Genomic DNA, 23,066 nt, shown 5'->3' on the forward strand with positions numbered 1-23,066 from the left:
TATAAAAGACATATTCAGTGAAACACTTGTGAAAGGTAAAAGGAGAGAGAGCCAAAGTAGGTAAGAAGAGACTGTAGACTGCCATGCAAGCTGGCATCCATGAAAGGAGAAAGGAAACAAAAGAGCCTCAGCTGTATTGAAGCTCAGGGAAAATCTCAGGCAGGCCAATGGGGAGCCCAGAGCAAAGACTGCTCTTTAAAGGAATCTGTGTTGGGCAGAAATAGCCAGGCCTTAGTACTGTCCCAGTGCTTAATCATTGTCTGGGAGAAGTCCAGTGGGAGTGTAGCCGCAGCTTGAATATTGGTGAATCTCAAATGAGCAGAGGCTGTCAGCTGACGCTATTCCTCAGAAAAATCTCCCCTGAAGTGAGATCTGAGCAGCAATTTCCCTTGACCATCACAGCACAAATCCATTTCTTTATCCGTATTCACTCCTCAAAAGTTCTATGGGCTTCTCCTCCTTAGGGAAAACTTAAAAGAGGAAGGGTAGAGGAAAAACCACAGTCCTTATCCTTCCAGTTGATCTTAGGGCCACAACTGGTCTGGTCTGGTCTCCTACATTGTTCATCTTAAATTCCTCTCATTCTCCTATGTGTCTTACCTGGTGTTATAATCTGAAATTTCATTTCTGAAGGGTCTGAACCCTTAGTAATTGTAACCTTCTCGGGTTCCATTCACAGTTAAAATTGGGCAAGGGATTCAAAGAGAAGCCTAAATGGATCATGTGGCTTCCACCAATATCCTTTCCTTTCCACATTGTAAAAAGCAACTCTACCTCCCCTCTGCTTATCAGATTAAATTAGCCTTCTCAAAATGGTGATTCTTTTCAACATCTGGTTTCTAGGTATAAGGAGTCCAAAGATCCCTAGCAACAGCTGTAACTTGTCCTTCAATGGGACTCTTGTATGTCCCTTGGCAAGCTTTATGTCCCCCTTTTGGGATAAGGACTTATAACTCTGTAAAGCCCAGAGCTGCTGTGACAAGAAGCACATGGGCTCCCAGTGAGTCATTTTGAGAATGGTGGCAAGTGGGGCCACTCTTGAGTCTATCCCTTTTGGCATATGTGTTTTTCCTATTGAGGATAAAACACCATATAGAAATATCTGTTTTAATTCTTATACTGCATCTCACGGACAGCACTCCATCTTGCAGAGTATTGCATCCGAGCTCATACTTCATCACTGTGACTTCAGTAGGCCATTCAAGCTCTCCGTGAAGTTGGCTGCTTCTCAATGGTGCAGTATGTAGTATGACTGTGTACTTCATGGTCATGGGCCCACTTCCATACCTCCTTTACAGTTTAATACCCTGGTCAGATGTTATTCTTCCTCAAGGATACCCCTGAGTTTGGCTGTAATGCAAGTGCTGTTCATTTTCAGCTAGAACCCACATACTCAGCCGAAATATTTATAAACCAAGCTCAGGCATTTTTTTCCTCCTTCAGATGGCCATAGGTGCAAGCTGAAGAAGGATGCTGGAGCCAGCACAGTAGATGATATGGAGGTCTGTAGTACCTGCTCATGAAGCTTACTTATACTCTCTAGTCCTACTCACAAATGATCCCAGAGTGACCATATTCCACTTTTGGGTATCTTTACAGCAGCATCACACTCCTGGTACCAATTTACTGTATTAGTCTGTTCTCACATTGCTAATAAAGACATATCCGAGACTGGGTAATTTATAAAGGAAAGAGGTTTAATGGACTCACAGTTTCACATGGCTAGGGAAACCTCACAATCATGGCCAGAGACGAAGGAAGAACAAAGACATGTCTTACATGGTAGCAGGTAAGAGAGCTTGTGCAGGGGAACTCCCGTTTATAAAACCAACAGATCTCATGAGACTTATTCACTATCACAAAAACAGTATGAGAAGGACCTGCCCCATAATTCAATTACCTCCCACCAGGTCCTTCCCATGACATGTGGGAATTATGAGAGCTACAATTCAACATGAGATTTCGGTAGGGACATAGCCAAACCATATCAACAAATAATGAGCACAGTGTCTGATAGGTAATTTTTCAATCCTCATTCTCCCCCCACCCTCCACTCTCAAGTAGTCCCCAATGTCTGCTGTTGCCTTCTTTGGGTCCATATATACTTGATGTTTATCTCCCACTTATAAGTGAGAACATGCAGGATTTAGTTTTCTGTTTTCATTTAATTCACTTATAATAATGGCCTCCAGCTCCACCATCTTGCTGCAAAGAACATGATCTCTTTCTTTTGTATGGCTGTGTAGTGTTCCATGGTGTATATTACCACATGTTTTATATCCAGTCTACAGTTGATGGACATTTAGTTTTATTTCATATCTTTGCTAGTGTGAATAGTGCTGTGATTAACATAGGCATGCATGTGTATTTATGGTAGAATGATTTATATTCCTATGGGTATATACCTAATAATTGGAATGCTGATTTGAAAGGTAGTTCTGTTGTGAATGCTTTGAGAAATCACAGCAATACTTTCCACAAAGGCTGAACAAATTTACAATCCCACCAGTAGTGTAAAACCGTTCCTTTTCTCTGCAACCTCGCCAGCATCTGTTATTTATTGACTTTTTAATAATGGCTATTCTGGCTGGTGTGAGATGATATCTCTTTGTGGTTTTAATTTGCATTACTCTAATGATTAGTGCTATTGAGCATTTATTCATATTTTTGTCAGCTGCATGTATGTCTTCTTTAAAGAAATGTCTGCTCAAGTCTTTTGCCCACTTTTTAATGGGGCTGTTTGTTTTTGCTCGTAAATTTGTTTAAGTTCCTTATAGATTCTGGATGTTGGACTTTTGTTGGATGCATAGTTTGCAAATACTTTTTCCTGTTCTGTAGGTTGTCTGTTTACTCTGTTGACAGTGTCTTTTGCTGTGCAAAATCTCCTTAATTAGGTCATATCTGTCAGTTTCTGTTTTTGTTGCAATTGCTTTTGATATCTTCATCGGTGAAATCTTTGACAGTTCCTATATTCAAAATTGCATTTGCTAGGTTATCTTTCAGAAATTTTGTACTTTTACATTTTACATGTAAATCTTTAATACATCTTGAGTTGAGTTTTGTATATGGTGTAGGAAGGAGTTCAGTTTCAATCTTCTGCATGTGGCTAGCCAGTTATCTGAGAACCATTTATTGAATAGGCAGTCCTTTTCCCATTGCTTGTTCTCATCAACTTTGACAAAGATCAGATGATTGTAGGTGTGTAGGATTATTTCTGGACTCTCAGTTCTGTTCATTGGTCTATGCTTCTGTTTTTATATCAGTACCATGCTGTTTTGGTTACTTAGCCTTGCATGATAGTTTGAAGTCTGGTAATAAGATGCCTCCAGATTTGTTCTTTTTGTTTAGGATTCCCTTGGCTATTTGAGCTGTTTTTTGGTTCCACATGAATTTTAAAATAGTTTTTTTTAATTCTATGAAGAATGTAATTGGTACTTTCATAGGAATAGCATTGAATCTGTAAATGGCTTTGGGCAGTATGGACATTTTAACAATATTGATTCTTCTTATTCATGAATATGAAAAGTTTCTCCATTTGTTTGTGTAATCTCTGATGTCTTTGAGTTGTATTTTGTAATTCTCATTTTACAGATCTTTCCCTACCTGGCCAGTTGTATTCCTAGCTATTTTGCTCTCTTTATGCCTATTGTGAATTACATTGCATTCTTGATTTGGCTCTTAGTTTGGATGTTGTTTGCGTGTAGGAACGCTACTGATGTTTCTACATTGATTTTTTTTTCTCTTCAAATATCTTCTTTTTAATGACTTAAACACCAGCGTGGAGACTTACGGTTTAAACACTCTCGTTTCTTTGCTCCCTGCTTTGGAAGGGATAGGGACTGCATTTCCCACCTTGTCTGAGTGAAGTTAAAACTTTGTCTTGTAAATAAATAAATAATTTCCTAACACCACAAAATACAAACGAGACCTAGTTTCCCTCAAGGGGCAGGTCGTTTCCTGGTACCCACTGTCGCTGCTCCTCTTGAGGGCCTGGCCATACCTGCCACGAGGAGAATGCGGCAAGAATGGCTTCCCTTCTTCTATTTGCTGCTCTCTAGAAGGGCCGAGAATCTGCTTTGGCCTGCCGGGGCTGATGGCGTCTCGCTCTTGAGAAAAATCTTGCTGGGGCAGGTCCTCCGGCAGCACCAGCACTTTACCAAGAGCGATGGGAAACTGAGACTTTGTACAAAACTGCGCTGGCACTCACCGTCTTAGGTAGCGGATTTATAGAGTGAATACTGTGCTTGGGCCTTTTTCATGAAGACTTGGATCCCAGTTCTTGGAGCAGCTGAAAAAATCGGCTCGGGCCACCAGTGGATACACTCACAATGAAATGAGAGGCCGTGTAAGGTTTGCAAGGCGGAATGGCCTGTAGTTTTAACTCGGAAACTGTGGCGACGCAAACCCAAACCAACTGTGCTACTTCTTGCTGGGAGGCAAACTGTTATCAGGCTTTGTTTTCACTCCTTTGGTGCTTGACCTGATTATTTTGAATCCTGAAAGGTTGCTGAGTTATTTATGCGATCAAAAAGCCTTTGGACAGAGACTATGGGATTTTCTAGTTAAAGAATCATATCTTCTGTAAACATGAATAATTTCTTCTTCTTTTCCTTTTTGGATGCCTTTTATTTATTGTCCTTGGCTGGTTGCTCTTACCAGGACTTCTAGTATTATGTTGAGCTCTTATATATTCTGGTTATTAATCCCTTGTCAGATGGGTAGTTTGCAAGTATTTTCTCCCATCCTGTAGGTTTTCCCATTACTATGTTGTTTGTTTCCTTTGCTGTGCAGGAGCTTTTTAACATGATTTGATTCTCCTCAATTTCCTTCATCAGTGTCCTAGAGTTTTCATTATAGAGATCTTTTACTTTTTGGTTAATTCCTAGGTATTTAATTTTATGTGTGATATTGCAAGTGGGGTTACACTTTTATTTCTTTTTCAGCTTGTTGTTTGTTGGCAATATAGAACTGCTAGTGATTTGTGTATGTTGATTTTGTATCCTGCAATTTTTGTGAATTCATTACTTCTAGTAATTTTTTGTGGAGTCTTTTTAGGTTTCTCCAAATAAAAAAAAATCATCTGCAAACAAGGATGATTTGACTTTTTCCTTTCCAATTTGGATATCCTTTATTTCTTACTTGTGTCTAATTGTTCTGGCTATGACTTCCAGTACAATGTTGAATAACAGTAGTGAAAGTGGGTGTCCTTGTAGTTTTCCAGATCTTAGAGGAAAGCCTTCCACTTTTTTTCCGTTCATGACACTAGATGTGGGTCTGTGACATATGGCCTTTATTATGTTGAGATATATTCCTTCTAACCCAGTTTTTTGATGGTTTTTCAATGAAGGGATGTTGAATTTGATTAAATGCTTTATTCAGTATCCATTTAAATGAGCATATGATTTTTGTTCTTTATTCTGTTGATGTGATTTATCACATTGATTGATTTGCATATGTGAAACCATCCTTGCATCCCAGGGATAAATCCTACTTCTTCATGGTGAATGAACTTTTTAACATATTATTGAATTTGGTTTGCTGGTATTGTGTTCAAGATATTTACAACAGTATTCATTAGAGACATTGCCCGCTAGATTTTTTTTTTTTTTTTTGTCTTTGTATGGCTTTGGTTTCAGATTAAGAGTGGCCTCATAGAATGAGTTTGGAAGTATCCCTTTCTCCTTTTTTTTTTGGAATAGGTTGAGTAGGGTCAGTATTAGTTCTTCTTTGCTTTGTAGAATTCAGCAGTGAAGCCACTGGGCCCCAGGCTTTTCTTTACAGAGAGATTTTTTGTTATGGTTTCTATCTCATTACTTGTTATTGGTATATTCAGGTTTTGGATTTCTTTCTGGTTCAATCTTGGTAGGTTGTACTTGTCTAGGAATTTTTCCAATTTCTTCAGATTTTCCAATTTATTGGCATATTGTTGCACATAGTGGCCACTAATGCTTCATTTAATTTCTGCAGTGGCAGTTGAAATGTCTCCTTTTTCATCTCTGGTTTTATTTATTTGACTCTTCTCTCTTTTTTCTTAGTTAGCTTAGATAAAGTTTCTTAAATTTTGTTTAACTTTTCAAAAAAAACCTTTTAGTTTCATTGATGTTTTCTATTTTATTCATTTCAAATTCATTTATTTTTTCTCTAATCTTTTTTATTTCTTTTCTTCTATTTATTTTAGTTTTGGTTTGCTCTTGCTTTTCTAGTTCTTTAAGATGCACCATTAAATATTTTTATTTGAAAATTTTCTTCTTTTTTTCATGTAGGCAATTATAGCTATACCCTTATGTCTTAGTACTGCTTTTGCAGTATCCCCTAGGTTTTGGTATGTGGTGTTTCCATTAGTTTTTTCAAGCAGTTTTTCAATTGTCGTCTTAAGATTTTTCATTGACCTACTAGTCTTTCAGGAGCATATTGTTTAATTTTCGTGTGTTTGCTTACTTTCCAAAATTCCTCTTGTAATTGATTTTTAGTTTTATTCCACTGTGGTCAGCAAAGATCAGAGAAGATGCTTGATGTTATTGTAATTTGTTTTAATATTTTAAGACTTGTTCTGTAGCTTAACATATGGTATATCTTTGATAATCTATGTGCTAAGAAAAAACAATGTGTATTCTGCAGCTGTTGGTTAAAAAACAATGTGTATTCTGCAGCTGTTTGTTGGTTAAAAATGCTCTTTAAATATTTATTTGATCTATTTGGTCTACAGGACACATTAACTCTGATGTTTCTTGTTGATTTTCTGTCTGGAATATGTGTCCAGTGCTAAAAGTGGGGTGTTGAAGTCTCCAGCTATTATTGTATTGGGACCTATCTGTATCTGTATCTTTAATAATATTTGCTCCATATGTCTGGTTGCTGTAGTGTTGGGTGCATGTATATTTAAAATTGTTATACCCTCTTGCTGAATTGACCCCTTTATCATTAGTGACATTTTTGTCTATCCTTATAGTTTGTCTTGAAATCAATTTTCTCTGATATTAATATAGCTACTCCTGTTCTCTTCTGCTTTCCATTGGCATAAAATAGCCTTTTCAATACCTTTATTTTTAGTTTATGTATATCTTTATAGGTAAAGTGTGTTTCTTGTAGACAACAGGTTAATGAGTTTTGTATTTTTATCCGTTCAGCATTCTATGTCTTTTGATTGGAGAGTTTAGACAATTACATTCAATGTTATTATTGACAAGTAAAACTGTTGACATTTTTTTCTTTGTTTTCTGGTTGTTTTGTGGTCTCGTCTTCCTTCTTTTTGTTCCTTTTTTACTTCCTTTAGTGAAGGTGATTTTCTCTGGTGATATAATTTTGTTTCTTGCTTTTTATTATTTCTGTATTTATTATATATTTTCTGGTTTTAGGGTACTTTGAAGTTTGTAAATACTATCTATCTTAAAACCCATTATTTTAACCTGATAACAGCTTAACACTGTTCGCATAAACAAGCCAACAAACAACCACAAAGAAAACTAATAAAAATGCTACACCTTAAAATCATCCTCCTGCTTTTCATCTTTTTGTTGTTTCTATTTGTATCTTATTGTACTATGTCTTGAAAAGTTGTAGTTATTATTTTTGTATGGTTAATTATTTAGTCTTTCTACTTTGCACAAAAGTAATTTACACACCACAGTTACAGTGTTATAATGTCCTGTGATTTTCTGTGTACTTACTATTACCAGTGAGTTTTATACCTTCGGGTAATTACTTATTGCTCATTAATGTCCTGTTCTTTCCAATTAAAGTTCTCACATTACAAGTAGGACAGGTCTGGTGTTTAAGAAATCTCTCAGCTTTTGTTTGTCTGAAAAAGTCTTCATTTCACCTTCAGGTTTGAAGAATAGTTTTGCCAGATGTACTATTCTGGGGTCTTTTTTTTTCTTCAGCACTTTAAATATGTCATGACACTCTCTGCTGACCTGTAAGGCTTCCACTGAAAAGTCTTCTGCTAGACATTTTGGATATCCATTGGATGCTATTTGTTTCTTTTCTCTTGCTGCTTTTATGATTTTTCTCTTCATTCCTGATCTCTGGAAGTTTGAGTATTAAATGTCTTGAGGTAGTCTTTGGTTAAATTGGTTTAGTATTCTATAACCTTCTTGTAGTTGGATATCAATATTTTTCTCTAGGTTTTGGAAGTTCTGTGTTCTTCTCTCTTGGAATACACTTTCTACACCTATCTTTTTCTCTACCTCTCCTTCAAGGTCAATAATTCTTAACTTTGCCCTTTTGAGGATATTTTCTAGATTCTGTATGTGTGCTTCATTGTTTTTTTTCTTTTGTCTCCTCTGGCTGTGTATTTTCAAACAGCCTTTCTTCCAGCTTACTGTTTCTTTCTTCTGCTTGATCAATTCTGTTATTAAGGGACTCTGAGGCATTTTTCATTATGCCAATTTCAATTTTCAGCTCCAGAATTTCTGCTTGATTCTCTTTAATTATTTTAATCTTTGTTAAATTCATCTGATAGAATTATGAATTCTTTTTTTATCTTGAATTTCTTTGCATTTCCTCGAAACAGCTATTTTAAATTCTCTTCATAAGTGAAAGAGAAATAAAATCCTTTACAGACAAGCAAATGCTGAGAGATTTTGTCACCACTAAACTTTTGGTTTCATTGATTCTTTGTATTCTTTTCAGTCTCTGTTTCATTTAATTCTGCTCTGATTTGGTTATTTCTCATCTTCTAATTTGGGGTTTGGTTTCTTCTCGCTTTTCTAGTTCTTTGAGGTGTGTCATTAGATTGTTAATTTGTAATCTTTCTAACTTTTTGATGTAGGCATTTAATGCTATAAACTTCCCTTTTAGCACTGCATCTGCTTTATCCCACAGGTTTTGGTATGTTGTGTTTTCATTTTTATATTTTACTCTTTATTTTTACTTTTCTTGTTAATTTCTTGAATGACTCAATGGTCATTCAGGAGCATGTTGTTTAGTTTTCATGTATTTGCATATTTTCCAATGTTTCTCTTGATACTAACTTCTGGTTTTATTCAACTTTGATCTGAGAAGTTACTTTATTTGAATTCATTTTTGTAAAACTTTGTTGACACTTTTTGTGCCCTAGCTTATAGTCTACCTTGGAGAATGTTCCAAGCATGGGTCTTTATAAAAGGCCAATAACACAATAAAATATAAGCATAAGACATGAAAAGACCACCTACAAAAATAAAATGTAAACATCCCTATAACATGTAAATGTGTTACTTATGAGGAAGAACAAATTAAAATAACAGCAAAATGCAATTTTAAAAAGTACCATTTTAATAAAAATCTTAAGTTTGACAACAGATTCCATTGGTAAGGCTGTGGAAAAGTAGGCACTCTCATACACTGCTGGTGGGCATATAAATTGGCATAACCCCCAAAAAGGGCAATTTGTCACCATACGTTCAAATTGCACATGCCCTTTTTTTTTTGGTCCAGCAAAGCTACTTATATTTGTTCCACAGAGATATTCACAGACAAAATAATGACAGGGAACATTTATTAGTTAAAACATTATCAGAAGTGGTCATAAACAACTCAAATAACCACCAATAGCCTACTGGCTTAATATTATGGTACACAAAGTCAATGGAATGCAATGCAGTTATAAATAAGAATGACAAAACTGTTAACATGAAAAAATTAAAGTGCATAGCAATGTGTACAATATGATAGTTTTATATCATAAATATAATGGACCTAGGGATGTGTATTTATATGTGCCTGTATTTGTAAACCAAACTCTAGACAGAATATATACAGGAATCTAATTACTGTGATTCTATTAATGGAGGTTCTGCAGAGAAACAGAAACAATAGGCTGAATATATCATATGTATGTGTGTATTATTTATATACATATAATATATATGATTTATTATATATAATTGATATTTATGATTGCTATATATGATATATGAGATATATAGAGAGAGAAAAAAGATATACAGAGAAATTATTATGAGAAATATTTCATATTTCACTAAAAAGTCTTGATTATTTTGTTTTCTCCAATGTACAACTACCCTGGCAAAAATTAGTAAGCCATTTGGGGAAGATGGGGAGAAACATTAACAGTATAAACTTTCAGTGGTGAGAAAACTGAGGAAAAGTGGCAAATAGGAGACAGGACTAAACTACAGCTCCAACTTGGACAATCAGAACAGAGTGTGGGGACTCACATCATGAACTTTTGCTCTAAGAACTACTGCAGGAATATACTAGTAAAGCCAAAAGAATCCACAGACCCTTTGATGGAAGTGAATTGCTCCTGCAGGATGTGGAGACAGCCCAAATACTGTAATTGCCCAAACTGTGAAGGTGGGAAAAAGGGATCATCCACTCCCGAATACACATCCTTACTAAGGAACTTGAATGTCCAAATCGTGTGAGAAGGATTTGACCTTACCTAAAGCTGAGACAATTTATAGAGCCGAGTGAAATATAGGGGTAGAGGAAAATCGGCAAAAGCCCTGTGGGATCTCTGGGTCCCCAAGGAAGTCATTTCTTACTTCTCTCACAGAAGTCCTTGGGGAAGGCTGCAAGAAAAGCTGGAAAAAGACCACAGGGAGAAGGAAACCTAGAGCTAGACGTTGTAACAATTTCAACCAAACACGAAGTTTCCTGGCCAGAACTCGTGGGAAGGCATCAATCCAGTGTGCAGACTCGACAGGCAGGGAGATGCTAAAGCACTGTTTGTTTTCTTAGCTGGGATGCTGGTAACCTGGAGCAAGTTCTCAGCCCTGCTGACCCACTGTCTGGTAACAACTTGGTGCTGTTGGGGGGAGCAGAGTTAAAGTGAGACCAGTCTTTTGGGTTGCATGGGAGTTTGGTGAAGACTGTAACTGCTGGTTTTCTTCCACTTTCTTGACAACCTGCATGACACAGCAGATGCAGCCGTAATCCTCCTGAAAACATAACTCCATTGACCTGGGAAACACAAACCCATCCCCCACAACAGTGGCAGCAAGCCCCACCAAAGAGTCTGAGCACAGACATGCCTAACACTGACCCTATTTGATGGTCCTTCCCTACCCACCCTGATATATAAAGAAAAAGGTAACTTCCTCTTGGAAGTTCTAGGGACTTACCCGCTGCCTGATCCTCCCCTATACTACCAAAGCTGATGCTCTCTTGAAAGTACCACCTGCTGGCAGTAAACCAACCAGCACAAAACTACTGCACTAAACAACTACAAATAAGGACCCTCAGAGTCCATTTCACTCCCCTGCCACCTCGACCAAAACAAGTGCTGGTATCCGTGGCTGAGAGATCTGAAGATGGTTTGCATCACAGAACTCTATGCAGACAGCCCCCAGTACCAGCCCAGAGCCTGGTAGCCCTGCTGGGTGGCTAGATCAAGAAGACAAATACCAATCACTACAATTTGGCTCTCGGGAAGCCACATTCTTAGAAAAAGAAAAAGAATACTACATCAAGGGAGCACCTCGTTGGGCAAAAGAATCTGAACAGCAGCTTTGAGCCCCAGATCTTGCCTCTGACATAGCCTACCCAAATGAGAAGGAAACAGAAAAACAATTCTAGTTATATGACAAAACAAGGTTTTTTAACGCCCCCAAAATATCACACTAGCTCACCAGCAATGGATACAAATCAAGAAGAAATCCCTGAATTGCCCGAAAAAGAAATCAGAAGGTTGATTATTAAGTGAATCAAGAAGGCACTAGAAAAAGGTGAAGTCCAACATAAGGAAATAAAAAAAAAGATACAAGATATGAGAAGAGAAATCATCAGTGAAATGGGTAGCTTAAAAGACACACAAAGAAATGCAGAATGTATGGAATCTCTCAGCAAGAGAATCGAAGAAGCAGAAGAAAAATCCTCAGAGCTTGAAGACGAGGTTTTTCAAATAATCCAATCCAACAAAGACAAAGAAAAAAAATAAAGGACGCACGCAAAAAAATGCAGAATGCATGGAACGTCTCTGCAATAGAATTGAAGAAGAAGAAGAAAGAACCTCAGAGCTAGAAAAGAAGGTTTTTCAAATAATTCAATCAGAAACAAAAAAAAAAATTAAAAATAAACAAAGCCTTCAAGAAATTTGGAATTATATCAAACAACCAAATAATTGCCATCCCTGAGGAAGAAGAGTAATCCAAAAGCTTGGAAAACATATTTGGGGGAATAATTGAGAAAAGCTTTCTTAGCCTTGCTTGTATTTGGATCTAGACATCCAGACACAAGAAGCTCAAAGAACACCTGGGGAATTCATTGCAAAATATCATCACCTAAGAACATAGTAATCAGGTGATCTGAGGTCAAAATGAAGGAGAGAATATTAAAAGCTGTGAGGCAAAAGCACCAGGTAACCTATAAAGGAAAACCTATAAGATTAACAGCATATTTATCAGCGGAAACCCTACATGCTAGAAGGTATTAGGGCCCTATCTTCAGCCTCATTGTACGAAACAATTATCAGGCAAAAATTTTTTATCTAGCAAAACTAAGCTTCATAAATGACGGAAAGATACAGTCTATTTCAGACAAACAAATGCTGAGAGAACTTGGCACTACCAAGCCAGCACTACAAGAACTGCTAAATGGAGCTCTAAATCTTGAAACAAATACTGAAAATACATCAAAAAAGAACCCTTTAAAGCATGAATCTCACAGGATGTATAAAACATGAATACAATAAAAAATTTTAAAAGCAAGGTATTCAGGCAACAAATAGCATGATGAATGAAACAGTACCTCACATCTCAATACTAACGTTGAATGTAAATGGCCTAAATGCTCCATTTAAAAGATACAGAATTGCAGAATTGACCAACCAAGTGTCTGCTGCCTTAAAGAGACTCACTTAACACATTAAGACTCACACAAACTTAAGGCAAAGGGGTGAAAAAAGACATTCTATACAAATGGACGCCAAAAATGAGCAGGAGTAGCTATTCCTATGTCAGACAAAAGAAACTTTAAAGCAACAGCAGTTAAACCAGAGACATTATATAATGAAAAAAGGTCTTGTCCAATAGGAAAATATTACAATCTTAATATATATGCACCTGAGAGGGGAGCGCCCAAATTTATAAAACAATTACTACTAGATGTAAGAAATAAGGTAGACAGCAACACAATAATAGTGGGGGACTTCAATACTTCACTGACAGCACTAGAAAGGTCACCAGGCCAGAAAGTCAACAAAGAAAAAATGGATTTCAACTTTACTCTAGAACAAATTGACTAAACAGATATTTACAGAACACTCCACCCCACAACTGCGAAATATACATTTTATTCACTGGTGCATGCCTTTGTCTTTGGCTACAAGTGCAGGTAGAGAAAGACCATCAGGTGGGGGCAGGGTTAGGTATGTCTAAACTCAAACTCTCTTGAGACAGGGCTTGCTGCCACTGCTGTATAGGATGGGGTGTGGTTTTAAGTGGTTTTAAGGCCATTAGAGTTATGTTCCCAGGAGGATTATGGCTGCCTCTGCCGCATCACACAGGTCACCAGGAAAGTGGAGGAAAGCTATTTGATCCAGCAATCCCACTACTGGGTATCTATTCAGAGGAACGAATGTCATTATACAAAAAAAAAATATTGCACATATATGTTTATAGTGGAACAATTCACAATTGGAAAAATAGGGAACCAGTACAAATGCCCATCAATCAACAAATGGATAAAGAAAATGTTAGATATATATATATGTTATATACTATATATAATATGTATTATTATATATATAGTAAAATTAGTAAAAAAATGAAGATCAAAGCAGAAATAAATGAAACTAAAATGAAAATAAACAATATCAAAAATCAATCAAGAAAAACTTGTTTTTTTGAAAGTTAAACAAAATTGACAAAACTTTAGCCAGACAACTAAAAAAGAAAGAAAGAAAATAAAATCAGAAATGAAAAGGCAGACATCACAACTGCTACTGCAAAAATTCGAAGGCTCATTAGTGGCTACTATGAGTAACTATATGCCAGTCAATTAGAAAATCTAGAAGTGAAACATTCCTAGATGCATACAACCTACTAAGATTGACCCAGGAAGAAATAAAAAACCTGAACAGATAAATAAATAACAAGGTAAAAGGCTGTAATAAAAAAAGTCTACCACTAAAGAAAAGCTCAGGGACTCATGGCTTTACTGCTGAATTCCACCAGACATTTAAAGAAAAATTAATACCAATCCTACTTAAAGTATTTCAAAAATTAGAGGAGGAGGGAATACTGCCAATCTCATTCTACAAGACCAGTATTATTCCGACAACAAAACCATCAAAGACATATCAAAAAAAGAAACCTATAGGCCAATATATCTGATGAATATTGATGCAAACATCTTCAGCAAAATACGAGCAAACTGACTTCAACATTTTGAAATGAATAGTTCAACATTTGCAAATTTATCACTGTGATACAGTGTATCAACAGAATGATGAAAACTATATGATCATTTCAATTCGTGCTGAAAAGGTGCTTGATAAAATTCAACATAATTTCATGAAAAAAACCCTAAGAAAACTGGGGGTAGAAGAAACATACATCAATATAATAGAAGCCCTATATGACAGACCCACAGCTAGTATCATACTGGATGGAGAAAAAACTGAAAGGCTTTCCTCTAAGATCTGGAACACTACAAAGATTCCCATTTTCAACCATTGTTATTCAACATAGTACTGGAAGTCCTAGCTAGAGCAATGAGACAAGAGAAGGAAAGAAAGAGGATCCTAAATGAAATGGAAGAAGTCAAATTGTCCATTTGCAGATGATATATTTTGAAAAACCTAAAAACTCCACAAAAAACTATTAGAAGTGATAAACAAATTAAGGAAAGTTGCAGGATACAAAATCAACATACAAAAATCAGTACAATTTCTATATACCAACAGTGAGCAATCTGAAAATGAAATAAAAATATAATCACATTTACAACAGCCACACATAAAATCAAACACATAGGAATTAACTTAACCAAAAAAAGTGAAAGATCTTTATAATAGAAACTATAAAACACTGATGAAATAAATTGAAGAGGACATCTAAAAATGAAAAAATATATATATTTTATGTTCATGGATTGGAAGAATCTATATTGTTAAAATATCCATACCACTCAAAGCAATAGACAGATTCAATGTAAACCCTATCAAAATACCAAATACATTATTCACAGAAATAGAAGAAAACTATCCTAAAATTTATATGGAATCTCAAAAGACCCAGAATAGACAAAGTTATCTGAAAGGAAAAGAACAAAACTAGAGGAATCACATTACCTGACTTCAAATTATACTAGAGATCTATAGTAATCAAAGCAGCATGGAACTGGCATAAAAACAGACACATAGACCAGTGTAACAGAATAGAGAGCCCAGAAACAAACCCATGCACTCACAGTTAACTCACATTTGACAAAGTTACCAGGAACATACACTGGGGAAAATAGTCTCATCAATAAATGGTACTGGAAAAATAGAATATCCATATGTAGAAGAAAGAAACTAGACCTAATGGGATCACATCAAATTAAAAGGCTTCTGCACAACAAAGGAAACAATAAACAAAGTGAAGAGACAACCCACAGAATGAGAAAAAATATTTACAAGCTACCCATCTGACAAGGGATTCATAACTAGAATATATAAGAAGCTGAAACAACTCTATAGGAAAACATCTAATATTCTAATTAACAAATGGGCAAAAGATTTGCATAGACATTTCTCAAAAGAAGACAAAAAATGGCAAACACACATATGAAAAGCTGCTCAATATCATTGATCATCAGAGAAATGCAAATGAAAACTATGATGAGATACCATCTCACCTCGGTTATAATGGCTTGTATCTAAAAGGCAATAACAAATGCTGGTAAGGATGTGGAGAAAAGGGAACCCTTGATCACTCTTGGTGGAAATGTAAATTAGTATAACCACTATAGAGAACAGTGTGTAGGTTCCTCACAAAACTAAAAACAGAGCTACTATATTACCCAGCAATCCCGTTGCTTGGTATATACCCAAATGAAAGAAAATCTGTATATCAAAGTGGTATCTGCACTCCCATGTTTGTTGCTGTACTGTTCACAATAGCCAATATTTGGAAGCAACCTAAGTGTCCATCAGCAGATGAACAGGTAAAAAAAATGTGGTACATACACACAATGGAGAACTATTTAGCCATTAAAAAGAATGAGATCCTATCATTTGCAACAACATGGATGGACCCGGAGATTATTATGTTAAGTGAAAGCCAGAAAAAGAAAGACAGACATTACATGTTATCACTTATTTGTGGGATCTAAAAATCAAAACAATTAAATTTATGAACATAGAGAGTAGGAGGATTGTTACCAGAGTCTGGAAAGTGTCGTGGGAAGTTGTGGGAGGTGGGGATGTTTAATGGGCCCCAAAAAATGATAAGTAGAAAGAATGAATAAAACCTATTATTAGATAACACAACAGGGTGACTATAGTCAATAGTAATTTAATGGTACATCTTAAAAGAGTGTAATTGAATTGTTTGTAACACAAAGGATAAATGCTTGAGGGGAAAGATACCCCATTCTCCATGATGTGATTTTTACGCATTGCATGCCTGAATTAACACAGCTCATGTACTCCATAAATATATACACTTACTATGTAACCACAAAAATTAAAAATTAAGAATTTTTAAAAATAGAATAGAAGAGGGGTGGTAGGGTTGGAATCTGAGAAGAATCAGCAATATCTTGCAGGACAACTACCTTAGGTGAGACCATTATAATGTCATTGGTCAATGCAGAGTTAATCTCTTCAGGAGGTGGAAAGGCCAATATCATTGTGAGTGGAGAGGCTGATACTGCTGGATATAGACAGGCCCCTACCACTAAGAGTGAAGATGTTGGGGGTGGGGAGCCTGCTTCTGCTGGGCATAGGGTGGTCAACTCTATTGGAGGAAGAAGCCCATTTTCACTGGAGGTGGAAAGGCCTCTTCCACTGACAAAGAAGACTCATCAGGATCTAGGGGCACAATAGTTCCAGCTATATCAGGGTCTTCCCTCCCATTCTCATCCCACCTTACCAGATCTTTTTTTTTTTTTTTCCAATCAGTGCCTTCACTTTAACAATAGATATCCTGCAAGGTTGGGAGTTCAACTTGAGTTATAAATCAGCCAGTGTCCAGATTAAGTCTGTACTTGATATTCAGCAATCTAAGCTCTGCAACTCTACAAGACCAGAGTTTTTTTTCAGGGCAGACATAGAAGTTCTTAAGTCATTTGTGTGCCACTTACGCTTGGAATTCAAACTTTTTAGCTTACCGTTTTCTTGTTTTATCCGGTGACATTAGGAGAGCATCCAACCAATGTCATCATACTCATTGGTTCTCCAAAAATGTTTAGAAGTATCATATCCAAAGTCATGTAGGTCCTTGCTTATTATAATTAGTTGATTATGAGTATCAAATGCAGATATTTTGCATGTCTATAAACAGTTCACACCATGGACTATCAATGTGTCTTTTCTACTGGAAGCAGAGTCATTAACATCTTTAAATCTACTCAGATTAGAGAACCAATACTGGAAACTCAAGAACCAATTCAGAAAATTTATTTTTGAAATTCCACTCCTCTAGGATGAATTTAGATCTTTAGACTACTCTAGATGTACAATTTTGGAGGCTGAGACGTCCCACAATTTGCTTTTTCTGCACTAGAGACAAAAGGAAGCCAGTGGCATAATTTAGCCTGAGTTGAAAGGTTTGAGAATCAGGGGAATGGATGATGTAAATCTCAGTTCAAGAGCAGGAGAAGATGAGATGAGATGTCCCAGCTCAAGTGGCGAGGCAGGAAAAAAAAAAAAGAGCAAATTTCTTCTTACTCCACCTTTTCTTTTATTTAGGACTTCAACAGATTGGATAATGCCTAACCACATGGAAGTAAGCAATCTACTAAATCACCAATTCAAATGCTAGTATCATCAAAAAACATCCTCCTCGCAGACACATTGATAATCAATGTATAATCTGGGCATTCCGTGGCCCACTCACACATAAAATTAACCATCACAGTGATTATTTGTGGGTGGAAAACTAAGCAGTTAGAGAACAAAAGGGAGATTAAGCCTTTTTACTATTTACCTTTTAATAATTTTAAGGTATCACCTATTCAAAAATGTAAATATATAATCATGTAACACATATAAGTTTTAATTATAAAAAGATAAAAAATCATTATGAAAATAAAGATTTTTAAAATAATATACCCTTTAACATAGTATTTTCAGTTCTAGTAATCAAAGTCAATAATTAGGTGCAGACAAATAGTTGTGCACATATTTATTCACCATGAAATCATCCATAATAAAATATAGAAACACCCTAATTTTTCTAAAAATGAAAGATTGGCTAAGTAAATATCTACCATGGATCATGTACAGATAATAAAATAATCACTTGTATCTATACTTAATAGCCTGGAAAGATGTTCATTATGTATCGTCGAATGAAAATATAGGTCAGAAATAGCTGGAACATCATTGGTTTTTAATAATTGTTGTATATATAAAATATGTATGGTATTCCATTTTTTGCATACACAAACCATGCACATATTTGCATTGGGTAAAATTAATAATGACTAACTATGAGTGGTTAAATTCTTACAGATATTTACTTTCCTGCATGCGTAATATATCTACAATGAACTGGACTATTTATATAAACTCAAAAAAGCAAAAAATGTAAAAAAAACTTATTTCTCATCTCACATATATTTATTTCTTCTCCAAACTAGCCTATAAAATCTCCTTTTGGTTTTAAAAATCAGTAATTTTATAACAACAATGATCGCACCAATAACAACTATTTTTATATGTTAAGCAGTGTATTTAGTCCTGCACATGCATTATCTCATTGAGTCTTTAAAATAACCCTATGAAATGTGTATTCTTGCCTCCTTATATAAGTGAAAATGACTCAGAGAAGTTAAAAACTTGAACAAGTCTAAACCACTGGTAAGTGTCATGTCTGAGTTTTGAATCCAGTTGACCAACTTTAAATCTTCTGAGCCTAAATACTATGCTATTTTTCACAAAACCATCTGTTGCCGCCTCAAAGTTCTTTTGTTTTGTTTTGTTTTGAGACGGAGTCTCGCTCTATTGCCCAGGCTGGAGTGCAGTGGCGCAATCTCGGCTCACTGCAAGCTCCGCCTCCCGGGTTCACGCCATTCTCCTGGCTCAGCTTCCCGAATAGCTGGGACTACAGCCGCCTGCCACCACGCCTGGCTAATTTTTTTTGTATTTTTAGTAGAGACGGGGTTTCACCGTGTTAGCCAGGATGGTCTCCATCTCCTGACCTCGTGATCCTCCTGCCTTGGCCTCCCAAAGTGCTGGGATTACAGGCGTGAGCCACCACGCCCAGCCTGCCACCTCAAAGTTTTAAGGTTGGGAGTTCGCCATCCCTGAGTCAGCAAAGCACTGCAACAAAAATTGTTTTAATGCATTTATATAACCCCTTATATTCTGACTTTGAAGAAATCTTCAAGCTGACTAAGTAAGTAAAGAATTGTATTATCTAATGCTGAACATATTTTATGTTACTGGCTTGAATACAGTTTAAAGGACAAATAATTTCTTTTGATCTTTTCAGTGGGGGAATATAGGTGGTTTTATGGAGAAAGGAATAGATGTGGCCATAATAATGGTAAAATCTTGGAAATCAAGTTATATATAACTTTAGACAAGTAACTTGTCATTTTTTCCCCATATACCAGATGCTAGTTTTTTTCTCTAAATTCCTAAGGCCCTTTATTTATAAAAAAAGAAAAAAAAAAGAATCTTTGACGTGTGAGCTACCAATTCCATTGAATTGAATCCACATCTGTGTGAGATCCCTTGACTGAGCTTGGCCCTATGCTGTCACCAGCAAATCTAATTTATTCTTTTTTTTTTTTTTTTACTATACTTCAAGTTTTATGGTACATGTGCACAACGTGCAGGTTAGTTACATATGTATACATGTGCCATGCTGGTGTGCTGCACCCATTAACTCATCATTTAGCATTAGGTATATCTCCTAATGCTATCCCTGCCCCCTCCCCCTACCCCACAACAGGCCCCGGTGTGTGATGCTCCCCTTCCTGTGTCCATGTGTTCTCATTGTTCAGTTCCCACCTATGAGTGAGAACGTGTGGTGTTTGGTTTTTTGTCCTTGTGATAGTTTGCTGAGAATGATGGTTTCCAGCTTCATCCATGTCCCTACAAAGGACATGAACTCATCATGTTTCATGGCTGCATAGTATTCCATGGTGTATATGTGCCACATTTTCTTAATCCAGTCTATCATTGTCGCACATTTGGGTTGGTTCCAAGTCTTTGCTACTGTGGATGGTGCCGCAATAAACATACGTGTGCATGTGTCTTTATAGCAGCATGATTTATAATCCTTTGGGTATATACCCAGATCCAGGCCTTTGACAAAATTCAACAACCCTTCATGCTTAAAACTCTCAATAAGTTAGGTATTGATGGGACATATCTCAAAATAATAAGAGCTATCTATGACAAACCCACAGCCAATATCATACTGAATGGACAAAAACTGGAAGCATTCCCTTTGAAAACCAGCACAAGACAGGGATGCCCTCTCTCACCACTCCTATTCAACATAGTGTTGGAAGTTATGGCCAGGGCAATCAGGCAGGAGAAGGAAATAAAGGGTATTCAATTAGGAAAAGAGGAAGTCAAATTGTCCCTGTTTGCAGATGACATGATTGTATATCTATAAATCCCCGTCGTCTCAGCCCAAAATCTCCTTAAGCTGATAAGCAACTTCAGCAAAGTCTCAGGATACAAAATCAATGTGCAAAAATCACAAGCATCCTTATACACCAATAACAGACAAACAGAGAGCCAAATCATGAGTGAACTCCCATTCACAATTGCTTCAAAGAGAATAAAATACCTAGGAATCCAACTTACAAGGGACGTGAAGGACCTCTTCAAGGAGAACTACAAACCACTGCTCAACGAAATAAAAGAGGATACAAACAAATGGAAGAACATTCCATGCTCATGGTAGGAAGAATCAATATCATGAAAATGGCCATACTGCCCAAGGTAATTTACAGATTCAATGCCATCCCCATCAAGCTACCAATGACTTTCTTCACAGAATTGGAAAAAACTACTTTAAAGTTCATATGGAACCAAAAAAGAGCCCACATTGCCAAGTCAATCCTAAGCCAAAAGAACAAAGCTGGAGGCATCACGCTACCTGACTTCAAACTATACTACAAGGCTACAGTAACCAAAACAGCATGGTACTGGTACCAAAACAGAGATATAGACCAATGGAACAGAACAGAGCCTTAAGAAATAATGCTGCATATCTACAACCATCTGATCTTTGACAAACCTGACAAAAACAAGAAATGGGGAAAGCATTCCCTATTTAATAAATGGTGCTGGGAAAACTGGCTAGCCATATGTAGAAAGCTGAAACTGGATCCCTTCCTTACACCTTATACAAGAAGTAATTCAAGATGGATTAAAGACTTAAATGTTAGACCTAAAACCATAAAACCATAGAAGAAAACCTAGGCAATACCATTCAGGACATAGGCATGGGCAAGGACTTCATGTCTAAAACACCAAAAGCAATGGCAACAAAAGACAAAATTGACAAATGGGATCTAATTAAACTAAAGAGCTTCTGCACGGCAAAAGAAACTACCATCAGAGTGAACAGGCAACCTACAAAATGGGAGAAAATTTTCGCAACCTACTCATCTGACAAAGGGCTAATATCCAGAATCTACAATGAACTCAAACAAATTTACAAGAAAAAAACAACCCCATCAAAAAGTGGGAGAAGGATATGAATAGATACTTCTCAAAAGAAGACATTTATGCAGCCAAAAGACACATGAAAAAATGCTCACCATCACTGGCCATCAGAGAAATGCAAATCAAAACCACAATGAGATACCATCTCACACCAGTTAGAATGGCAATCATTAAAAAGTCAGGAAACAACAGGTGCTGGAGAGGATGTGGAGAAATAGGAACACTTTTACACTGTTGGTGGGACTGTAAACTAGTTCAATCATTGTGGAAGTCAGTGTGGCGATTCCTTAGGGATCTAGAGCTAGAAATACCATTTGACCCAGCCATCCCATTACTGGGTATATACCCAAAGGATTATAAATCATGCTGCTATAAAGACACATGCACACGTATGTTTATTGTGGCACTATTCACAATAGCAAAGACTTGGAACCAACCCAAATGTCCAACAATGATAGACTGGATTAAGAAAATGTGGCACATATACACCATGGAATACTGTGCAGCCATAAAAAAGGATGAGTTCATGTCCTTTGCAGGGACATGGATGAAGCTGGAAACCATCATTCTCAACAAACTATCGCAAGGACAAAAAACCAAACACCGCATGTTCTCACTCATAGGTGGGAATTGAACAATGAGAACACATGGACACAGGAAGGGGAACATCACACACCGAGCCTGTTGTGGGGTAGGGGGAGGGGTGAGGGATAGCATTTGGAGATAAACCTAATGTTAAATGAAGAGTTACTGGGTGCAGCAGACCAACATGGCACATGTATACATATGTAACTAACCTGCACATTGTGCACATGTACCCTAAAACTTAAAGTATAATTAAAAAATAAAAACATTTAAAAAATGAAATTTAACTAATACAAAAGTGATTAACTTTAACCATATATTTATTACTTCCAGTGCTCTCATCTTCTGGTGCAGATTAGAATTTCCATATGCTGAGGCCAACGTCCTTCTGCTTTAACACGTTTTGTACTCAAAATTTCTTTGTGATACATTCTTTCAGCCCTTGTGTGTTTTTTAAAAGTTTTTATTCTTTCTTCATCTTTAAAAGATACTTTTATGGAGTACAGATTTCTAGAGAGAGTGACATTAACATGATGGTGGATATATTCGGGGCTGTAGGGTGTTGTATTAGCCCATTTTGCGTTGCTATAAAAGAATACCTGAGACTGGGCAATTTATAGACAAAACAGGTTTATTTGGCTCATGGTTCTACAGGCTGTAGAAGAAGCATGGCACTGGCATCTGCTCAGTTTCT

This window comes from Pan troglodytes, chromosome X (genome assembly GCF_028858775.2).
Source record: "Pan troglodytes isolate AG18354 chromosome X, NHGRI_mPanTro3-v2.0_pri, whole genome shotgun sequence".
Lineage (NCBI taxonomy): Eukaryota > Metazoa > Chordata > Mammalia > Primates > Hominidae > Pan > Pan troglodytes.